We start from the raw sequence: 11165 nt of genomic DNA on the forward strand, positions 1-11165 counted from the left end.
GGCGTGTGTACACACACAGACACACAGACACGTTCACTTTCATATATATACTAGAAGTTCCGCCCGGCTTTGCTCGGGCCCTATGTACTATTCATAAGGTTATGTGCATATGTATATATTAAAAAGTGTGAATATGTAAAGTAATGCCTTTCTGTATAATAGTCTTCCTTAACTACCATAGAGAAAAGACAGACATTTTCACTTTTATAGATATAGATAGATAAATAGATAGATAAATTGAATGCAATATATAGTAATGATTATAAAGTATGAAAGGGGAAAAAAGACCCATGCGCCACCACCGAGAATCGTAACCAAAAGGTTCAGCTCACAATTTATTTTACCTCTGCCGTCAATGACTGGGCTATGAAAACATGTTTACTACAAGGCTAAAAATTAAAACATTAACCAATAGCTACTACGTTATGCATTCGTATTGCCAGCGTTCGACCTTCACCTGGCAAATTTCATTTTTTGTAATTTTCACATTTTTACACCGATTTTTTTCGGGCTAAAACCCAAATATAAAGTTTTGCATGGATTCAAATACCTTATACATGAAGTTTCATGTCCGTAGACTAAAAACTGTAGGAGGAGTTTGGTAGGCAAGATTTGTTAAACAAAAATATATACGTATACATAAATATATATGGAAATAATTTTGTGTTTACTATAAACTTTTTACGCAAATATTATGCAAGTATAAATCATGTAGAATATCTGCATGAATATAATTACACGTAAAAGTTAACTAAAGATGATCATCCCATAAGAAAACCGAAAAAAAATCTAATAGAGAATCAATTAAAATGAATGTTTAAAAGAATATGCAAATTAGCTAGATCTTTTGCAGATGAATACGGTTCCACGAGCCATATATAACAAAGTTGTATTTTCTTTTTAAATAAATAGAAAAGAGGGCTTTTAATATGAATATCAATACACACAAAAGAAACACGAATTTTTAGGAGTATATATATATATATATATATATATATATATATATATATATATATATATATATATATATATATATATATATACTAGCAAAAGTACCCGTCGTTGACTGGGTTCAAAAACAGCCTACAGAAAATGGACTCTGATTTATGAAAGTATGATACGTTATGAAAAGAAAGGGTTGTAAATTTGGGTTGAATTTGGGGGTATCAAAATCAAAGCAAAATATAATGAAAGTAAAAATGAAATAGATAAACCCCATAATTTATTATACCATTTCTGTTCACACTGAAACACTTATCACAATATTCTGTGGATCTATATTAAAAAACCTTGTTAAACTTTGTGACATATTTCCATTCTATGGAGGTCAGGTGCGAATGAACACTCCATAATTTTATTATACCATATTTCTTCAAACTGAAACATAATTATCAACGTATACTTACACAGATAGATATGAAAAGTCTTTATTAAAGTTTGTGCTTATTTCCATTCTATGGAGGCCAGAAGCGAACGCAGACCCCACAATTTTATTATACCATCCCTATTTAAGTTAAAACATACTTATCAAAATATTATAATGTATATCTATATCAAAAACACTTGTAAACGTTTTTTTTTTAATTTTAAAATATTTTATTTCCATACTTTGTGGACCAGGCGTGAACGCAGACCCCACAATTTTAATGAACCACCGTTCTGCCAGATCGAACATACCCATTCCTGTGTCTCGATACATCTTCTATCATTATATGTAATCAGTTTTTAAAAATAGTCAACCATATAGGAGCCTATTCGTGACCAGACACACACACACACAGCTTTATATATATATATATATATATATATATATATATATATATATATATATGTGTGTGTGTGTAAGTAAACAGCTATGAATACGTATGTTGATATACCGAAATTGCATTATGAATCGGTATATAAAACATGCGTGAACACAGTTCAAGCTATTTTGACATTATTGATATATGTCCATTTTAGGAAGTGTATTTTCTCCCTTCAGTACAAAATATCCATTTTGTACAACAGTCCAACTTTATGTTAGCTATATTGATATTACTGAACGCATCAACATATTCTTGTCCGTTGCACACACACACACACGCGCACACACACGCACATTACATAAACATTCTGTATCAAAATAGACATGTGGTCGATATAGCTCCCGCCCCCCCCCCCCAAAATCAATGCATCACTTAGACTTCTGTATAATCGAAGAGGTCAGCTTTTTTTTCTTTTTCTTTCCGTTTTTTTTTTTTTAAATATATATAAATAACGTTATAAAACATTCATCTTAGTCATGGCTGTCTGGTGATTGAAATATTGAAATAATTATCATTTCTCATAGGCTGTGTTACCTACTTAACTGGAGTTAAGTTGAGCCTGACATGGAACCCTGTAAATGTAGTTTTTTAGCAATTTTCTTGGTTCAAACAAACAAGCCCCCCTTCCCATGCAAAAAAAAAAGAAAAGAAATAAAATTTAAAAAATAATGATAAAGAAAACTCATTATGGTGTATCAATCAGGGATGAATAGAAAATGTCGTATACCTAAATTCATACAAATTGATGAAGTAGTTTTTATTAAAACTGCTTGTTGTGATTTATTTTGAAATTTTCAATATTAACAAAACCTAAAATTTTTAATTTTGATTCAATAAATGTTAAGATAATTAATTTTTTGTTTTATTTTGTGTTAATGCAGTGTGTTTGTTTTACTTTTACCGAAAAATTACTCAAACTTTTACATTTTGGGAGAAATTCTTGAATTGTCTCCCCCCCTTTTTTTTTTACAGTGAATGTCTCCAAAAAAAAAAATGTCATCAAAAACTAAAATGCACAAGCGCCCGTTTTTACTTTTTAAAACTTTCCAGTTTGATACGTTTCGAACTTCTCTGATTGAGACGTTATTTTATATGTTTATGAGTATTAGTGCGAACACTGGCGAAACATAATTTTCTTTTCTGTCATTTTTTTATGGAAGGCGTACTCTGGTTTATTGAATAAATGCTGACAATTCAATTAGCATTTTATAGTTTTCTTGTATTTTGGCAATTTGTTTACCAAGAGTAATCTAGTCGGAGCGCTATATAATAGATTGATGAGAGAGGGCAGCATAATCCCTTAGTAGCAATACTGTTAGCACACTTATTAGATGAGATGCTCCTGGTGCGTGAATGGAGACGAACACCACAGTCCTTTTATTTCATTTGCCACCATCTTGTTTTTCATATTGACTAAATCTTTCTACTTATTTCCGACAACGGAGCAAGTTGCTTGGAAACCAATCTCTGATGAAAATCAAAACCTGTCTGAGATGAAGCACATATTTCCCTTTTTGTGTTGCTGACAAAGGCGTCTAGATGTTAACTGACCTCGAAAGGTGGCTCATGACAAAAATAACTTGTTTTTATCGACACAAAAACGGAGACATATCTCAGATTGGGGCGGAATATCCATGGTAGAAGCAATCCGAAAACAAAGATTTGCTAGATTCTGTTGTTTACGGTTGGGTTTTTGTTTGCGGCGGAGAAGCTATTGGTCGGAGTAGTGACTACAATGAGAACGAGCTTAGTTTTTGTGATGAGTTTTGCATGTCTAGCCCTGAGCTACATTTCGCATAGTCTAATGAACATCTGAAATTGATAGTGACCAAAGGCAACCGTAACTCAGTTGAGTACCGCAAGGAGGCGTTTGTATCCTGCAAGTGTTTGGGAGAGGGATTGTACCTATTTACTATGCCTCCCCACGGGACAGAGTTAGACACCAGGGTCGTTTTCTAACGTGGAGAAAAGGTACAAAAATAAAAATTAGAGGGATTGTAGGTGACCTAGTGACTGTTGGCATAGATATTGGAATGGAAAAACTATGATCAAATTTAGTTAGCTCTGCTGCGTTCACTTTTAATAGAACATAAAAACACCTCTGACATTTGAAGAAAAGTAAAAGCGACAGAAGAGAATAATTTGGAACAATATATCACATTCCATACACACACACACACACACACACACACACACACACACACACACACACACACACACATATGCATAGATCATCGTATAACGATTAGATCACTTTCTGACTGACGTAAATGAACATTTAAAAAATTAAAATGTTTAAATTCGACGTTATTTCACGCGGTTAATGGTAGCCGAATGAATTAGGTCTTCGCTAAACCGAGTCAGAGATGTCTCGTGATGCGGAGTTCGAATCGTTCGACTGGTATTAATCGTGACACCCTGCACTGAAGATTCCCGAAAGGATGAAACACTAGTGTCTGTATATATATATATATATATATATATATATATATATATATAAAGCTGTAGTCCCTGTTAGTTCATAAACTTCTAGGGTTTTGGAGTTCGGCCCCAATGATCATATATATTCTTAAACTACAATATACAGGGTATGCATGCATTTTTACGAAAATATTATTAACTGCTCGTGTCTTATTAAAACTTAGAGGCCACTCAAGGATAAGAGTTAAAGAGATGTTTAGTTTGATGATGGTCGTCACCATGAGGATTGGAAACAGTGAATGAAATGAACAGAAAATTAATTAAGAGAACTGCTCATCAACTATTTGTTTATATTAGTCTTGAAAAGATAAGTATATTTTACTTTGATTAAAGAGGATACAACATTGTGGTGGGATCAAACAAAACTAAACCTTTGCACTAATACCATTGGAGAAGGTATGAACCCGATTTAAAGTGAGGGGTAAAATAGAAGCTCTTTTACAATGAATCATTTTAAAATTGGTATTCGGTTGCGACCTAACTTCGGAAGTGTTGATATATCGTAAAACAGACAAACCAAATTCGTAAAGAAAGAAAATATGAGAAAATAAGTTCTCATATCGTTTATATAATTAAAAAAAACTATTGAAAGAGTGGGAGGGTATAGAAGTTTAATAGAATAGATGGAAAAAGAAGAAAGAGAGTGTTTAAATAAATGAGGAGGGGATAATAGCGAAAAGGGGTAAAAGAGAAAAGAGAGAGAGAAATAGATTAAGCAGAAGATAGAGGGTACTCTTTGAGAGAGAGAGAGAGAGAGAGAGAGAGAGAGATAAAGAATATTATAAAGGGAAATAAGGTTAAAATAGAAAAACAAAAAAAAACTAATATTCAGACCAACCCGTCTCTCTCTCTCTCTCTCTCTCTCTCTTTCTCTCTCTCTCTCAGAGTGTCCTCTGTCTTTTGCGTTCTCTAACAGAGAAAGAAAAGAAACAAGAAACTAATATTCACGTCGCCCCCCTCTCTCTCTTTATTCCCCCTCTCTCTCCCTCTCTATAAGTTCCATCTTCAATCTTTGAATTGAGTTTATTTAATAAACATTCGGGGGTGGGGAGTCATGTAGAAATGTTTTCTGAATAAAAAGCAAAAATTTTTTTCCCTAAAATTTTCATTTGCAGTCATATTTTCCAGCTGAAAGAACTTTCCAAGATATAGATTGGGAATACATACATTAAAAATGTTTAAAAAAACGGACAGGAATCCATCGTTTTGTTGTTGTTGTTTTTTTTTTTTTTTTTTCTTACGTGTTTTAGATGCGACCTCGCACCTCTTGAGGAGGCTTGTCTGCCTGTTCATCAAGCTTCAGTTCTTTTGAAATGACGTTTTCAGCGATAAACGCGCAGATTAAATGAATTCTTTTTCAACGTGTATAAAAAGAATTTCTAGAAGAGGTTTTGACAGTCAGTTTGTTCGTCTGTCAGGCTTTTCTGTTTTTTACAAAGGAGTCGCCACGTATCAAAGCACATATGCCACTCAAGGATAAGGGTTAATGAGACAAGGGACAATATCGTAGTAATCCTTAGTAGTGGAAATTTGGTAAATTGAATTACTTGAGGGGACGACTCATCAAGAACTTGTTTACGTTGGATTTCAAAACGATCAAATTGTAGTCAGCTGGAAAGCAGGAAAATGGAAAAGAGTTCCACACGTGTGTAGTTCTATGGAATCTACGTTTAGGCTTAGACACAAATAGAGTGGGGGGGGATTATTGATAGTGGTTTCAGCTAGATGGGTGTTTTTCGAGAAAGTTTGGCAAAGGAGGACCATAGATTAGAGCTCAGGCTTTAATATGAAATATCATTTTTTGTTGATCTGCATCTCATAATAAACTGCAATCTGGTTTGTCATTCTTAAGTCTATAATAGCATATTCTTCGGTTTGTTACGCTTAAGTATGAAATAGCATATATTAAGATTTAATCGACGCATCTTAAATATATACTTCTTTTTTTTTTTTCGGTTTTCTCAGAAGAAATATTTCGAATTAAAAAACATTCCGGAATACAAATGTAATTTGAAACCAAAAAACTTCGATATTTTTCAGTGCAGAATTAATTTTATTTATTTATTATTTATTTTATTTTATTTTAAATTTTCGTATTTCCTTTTATTGCCTTTTTTTTTTTTTTTTTTAATTTATTGTTACTTTGCTTAATTTTATTTTTAACTTCATCTTTCATTTGTTTAGGAAAACCAATATTTATTTTTATTTTTTTCTGGAATTTGGAAAATATCTGATTTCTTTTTGGCTTCTCCGGCAAATAAAATAACATCATTGGTTTCCAGGATTCATGAGAAAAAAAAAACAAATTAAATAAAATAGAAACAATCACTTATCGCTGATAATTTTAAACTTGTCGAGAATCCGTGAACGAAGTTTGAAAAAGAAAATGGTTCACACTTTAAACGAATAGATAACATTTTAGATAAACACAATTTGTTTTTGTTCTCCTCCCTCCATCTCTCGTTCCTTCTCTTTTTCTAGATTTGCTCAGGCATTCTACTTCCGGTGACCTCGATATATACCACCCTCTTTTTCATTTTGGGTTGTTCTCCAAGAGTAACACATCATGCCATCAACCGCAATAACCATTTGTCACGCATCAACGTATATTACTAATGAACCTTAATGGGCTATGTGATAGGGGAAAAAGGAGCAACCTGGGTGAGGAGTTGAGCAGCAAGATGTTTGTTCACATTACATTTAAATTTTTCTATATTAGTACAGCAGAATATTACATTTTCGCACAAATGTTGACATTTATTGAATCTGTTTCTGTTAATATTTTGTTTGCTTTTAGATGTTTTTAGCGACTATCGAGGCTCTAATGAGATCATCATTTTTTTGTTTCCTTGTTCTAATTCGATGGGCTTTATACACTGCCTTTATTTTTAAGTAAAAATGTACTTTAAAATAAGTTAAAAAAATTTTATATTAGTTTTTTATTGGAATTCTTTGAGATAAGTAATTTGTATATTTATTTATTTGTCGACTGTTATCCTCATCTTTATAGTTGCTGTTGTTTCACCACGTTTCAGTCGACTATTCCTCCAGCCTTCTTCAGGTAGTTAACCGCAACAGGATAGGAATGCTGAGTCTCTTAATTGTGTCCTCAGCAATTACTGCCTTCCATAGTTGTTGTTGCCTCATCACGTTTTAGCCAACTCTGGCCTGCTTTGAGTAGGATTGAAACCGCTATCTTCAAACAATGCTCACTTAGAATTACAGAGATTCAACGCCTTTATCCACTGCGCCACAGGCCCTGAACATTCTAATATCCTTTGTCTGTATATTTCATATTTATATGACCCTGTTTAAGATTTCAATTGTGGTAGATTTTCTATCAACGTGAAACATCCCGAGGAAATGACACACATGCACGAGAAGCAGTACAGAAGATTGTGGAGAAATACAGTGAGGACCTTTATACAATAGTGTGTTGAGAAAAAGAATGGATGATGCGGTTCAGTGTACAATGTAGACTAATCTTTTGTTTTTACTTTGTCCAATCTCTACGTAATAACACGTTTATAGCTTTTTTTTTTTTTCGGTAAGATTCTTTTAAGGATGGAAAAAAATGGGCACTAATTGTGTTGGTGAAGAAAGGAAACTGGAAACAATGGAAGTATAGGACTACCTAATCGAGAAGTAATAAAATTACTTAATGAACGCAGTAACTATAAATACTTGGGCATCCTCATATTGGACACTGTTAAACAAGCAGAGATAAAATTAGATAATGACGAAGTAATAAATCATCAGAAGAATAAGAAAACTTGAAACAAAATTACACAGAAAAACTTAACGAAAAGAAATCTATACGTTGATAACTTTCTTCGTAAGAACCTTTCATAAAATTGATAAATTATGAACTCTAGAATCTTGTTAAAAAAGACAAGAAATTAAAGACTATGCAGTACATAATTCTGAGTTACTTAAGAACAAGTAAATATTATGAACCAGAAATAATGTGAAGAAAGGTCGACCGAACGTGGATTAAGATTGTTGTCAATGATTTAAACTATGGCGGCTTTGCTATCAACATCAAAACATCTTAAGGAAACGATTCACACACGAGCAAGCGATGGAACAGAAGACAGGAGGCTATAGTAAATTGTGAAAGAGGGAAAAGGAACTATAAAAAAGATATTGGATCGAGTTCTAGAATGAGTGTGAATTTAACTGTAAACTCTGTAATCTATGATCTTGTTCAAAATGCCAAGAAACTAAAGACTATGAACCACATAATTTTTGTCTATTGAGTTACTTAAGAACAAAATAAATATTATGATACGGATAACCCAGTACAAATTGCACTAAAATAACACATAACCACAACCGATATGAAAAGAGGTCGACAGAAAGTAACGTGGATTAAGGTTACTGTTAATGACTTGAACGAAAGCTGTTTTGCTTATTAACGTCAAACGTCTCGAGAAAATGATTCATACACGAGTAAACATCACGAAAAAATGTGGAAAAATACAGTGGGGACATTCATACGGGGGTGAATAGAAATAATGAATGTCTTATTTCAGATAAACAAAACAATGTCTTTATTTTTTTTAATGGCGTGTAGGAAGAAAAGACGGTAGATCAGAAGCGATACGAACAAAGGCAGAAATATCAGTAACGATGGAAGATTGGAAATAAGTGATCGAAGCCAACAAACGCATAGTTAATTAGCATAATACTTACGTTGTCAATAATAAGGCTGTTGTTGCTTGGCTATATTTTTTTCTAACATAATTATACGAGGGTCGTTTGAAAAGTAAGGCCTCCTATTTTTTAATTAAAAAATCAAATATTAAAGAGCTACGAAAACTGGAGTGGTACTATTAAAACAAGCGACCTTTTGTGCTCCAGAAAATATATTTTTTCTGCATAGTCATCACTATTTTGAATGTACTTTTGCCAACCTCCTTTGATGCCTTGATCATAAATGTTCAGAGCATGCTTTGTCACTTACATATTTCCGTTGCCACTCTGAAATTCAGGAGACATTCATTCTTATAACCTGGCCAGACCATCAGAGTAACGATTTTAAAATCATTGCTTCCTTGTGTGTGTGTGTGTGTGTGTGTGTGTGTGTGTGTGTGTGTGTGTGTGTGTGTGTGTGTGTGATCACATTTGGCAAATTAAAATAAAGTTTGACACTGAAAGCAAATCTATGAACTGTTTCTAGGTAATCAATTAAGTTAGCTGTGATTGGTAAGCAAAAAAGAAAAAAATCAAGAAATTTGTCGATTTTATTGATATTTCATGATTTGTTTGCAATCATGCTCACAGTAATTTGGATAAAAAGTTATTGAACCAATCGATTGAAACTATTAGTTTAATTGGTTGAAGCAATTCCATTGACCGAAGTCGTTTCGATTTTGGTTTATAAAAAGTATTATTCATCATTGGAAATAATGTTTTTTATGACTTGCTTTTAATTCATGTGTAACAGGTGGAATACTTGGCATTGTCTTGGTGTCAATTTCAGTAAATAAAACAAAACTAGCAGGACCTGTGGAAATTCCACAAATTGTTGCCAGGTTTAAAAAATATTTCATTCTATGACCCTCCAGCACAAACGTAAACTCCATTTTGTTTAAACTGAAAAAAACTTCTTTTTGTTTACTCTTATTCATCTGAAGCAAGACATATAGCCACTTGGACGTAAGGGTTATTATTTGGGACCACATTTATAAGGACACTATGTAGGGAGTTGAGCAACGAAATGTTTGTTCACATCACACCTTGACTTCTTCAGGTTAGTACAGTCAGATAAGCATGGAAACAGGGAGGGAATTCCAAAGTCCAGCAGTCTGAGGGAAGAAACTGTTAGAGTAGAAGGCTTTCCGACATCTAAGGACTTCAACAGTGAAGGGGTAGGATTTTGCTGCTTGTCAGGTTAGTTGGGAGTATGTACGGCAAGGAGTGCACAAGTGCTACGAGCTCGTCAGAGCACAGTCCATGAAAATACTTATAAAACAGGCATAGATGCAGTTTGATAGTGCAGGGCCTATGAGGTTGGAGACTCTTTAGGATGAGTGAGTGACTAGTTGTAGTTGTAGATGCACCAGCGCAGATGTGGCAGCAGTACTCCATGTTTTCAGTGTCTGTTTATTCCCAAGACGGTAATAATGTTTTCTATTTTCTCTTTACCATCTTTTTTTTTTTTATTATTCCATTTTCACCCCAAACAAGGAACAGTGCCACTTTGATGTAGAGGGCTAATACCGGGTAAGTTGTAGAGGTACTATGTAGGGAGTTGAGCAGCCAGATGCCTGTTCACATTACACTTGAACTTCTGTCAGTACAATTGGGAAAGCAGGAACCCGGAAGGGAGTTCCAAAGTCTAGCAGTTCTGAGGAAGAAATTATTAGAGTAAAAGGGTTTCTTACATCTAGGGATCTTTACTGTGAAGGGGTGGGATTTAGCTGCTTGTCGGGTTTATTTACGTCTAGGGGGTACAAGGGCTTGTAATTTATCGGAACATCCACCTTTAAAATATTTATAGAACAGGCAGAGAGATGCAACATTTTGTTGATGGGACAGAGGCTGAAGCTTAGATGACAGTTCAGGACCTATCAGGTTGGCGACTCTCTTTTGAACCCTATCCAGGAACGAGAGACTAGTAGCAGATGCACCAGCCCAAATGTGACAACTAAACTCCATACATGGGCGAATGGTGGCCTTGTAGAGGTACAGGATTTTTTTAAAAGTCGAGTTCGTTGATAATTCTTATTGCTTTAATAATAAGAAACAAAAAAACTTTTCTAGACTTTAATATTTTGTACTGTGATTTCCTCCTGGTCAAATGGTAAATCCTTTGTTCTGGAAACAACCACACAGATGATGATGATGATGATGATGATGATGGCTGAAGAA

General features: G+C 33.8%; 1 protein-coding gene across 35 annotated transcripts in view; it reads left to right on the forward strand.

Moving 5' to 3' along the window:
- The window catches only part of LOC145241300 (neuron navigator 2-like), a 1908016-nt gene that overhangs the window by 1072583 nt on the left and 824268 nt on the right, over positions 1–11165 (forward strand). The gene's annotated exons all lie outside the window — the stretch shown is intronic.

Source organism: Euprymna scolopes, chromosome 20 (genome assembly GCF_053919585.1).
Source record: "Euprymna scolopes isolate OS-2025 chromosome 20, ASM5391958v1, whole genome shotgun sequence".
Lineage (NCBI taxonomy): Eukaryota > Metazoa > Mollusca > Cephalopoda > Sepiida > Sepiolidae > Euprymna > Euprymna scolopes.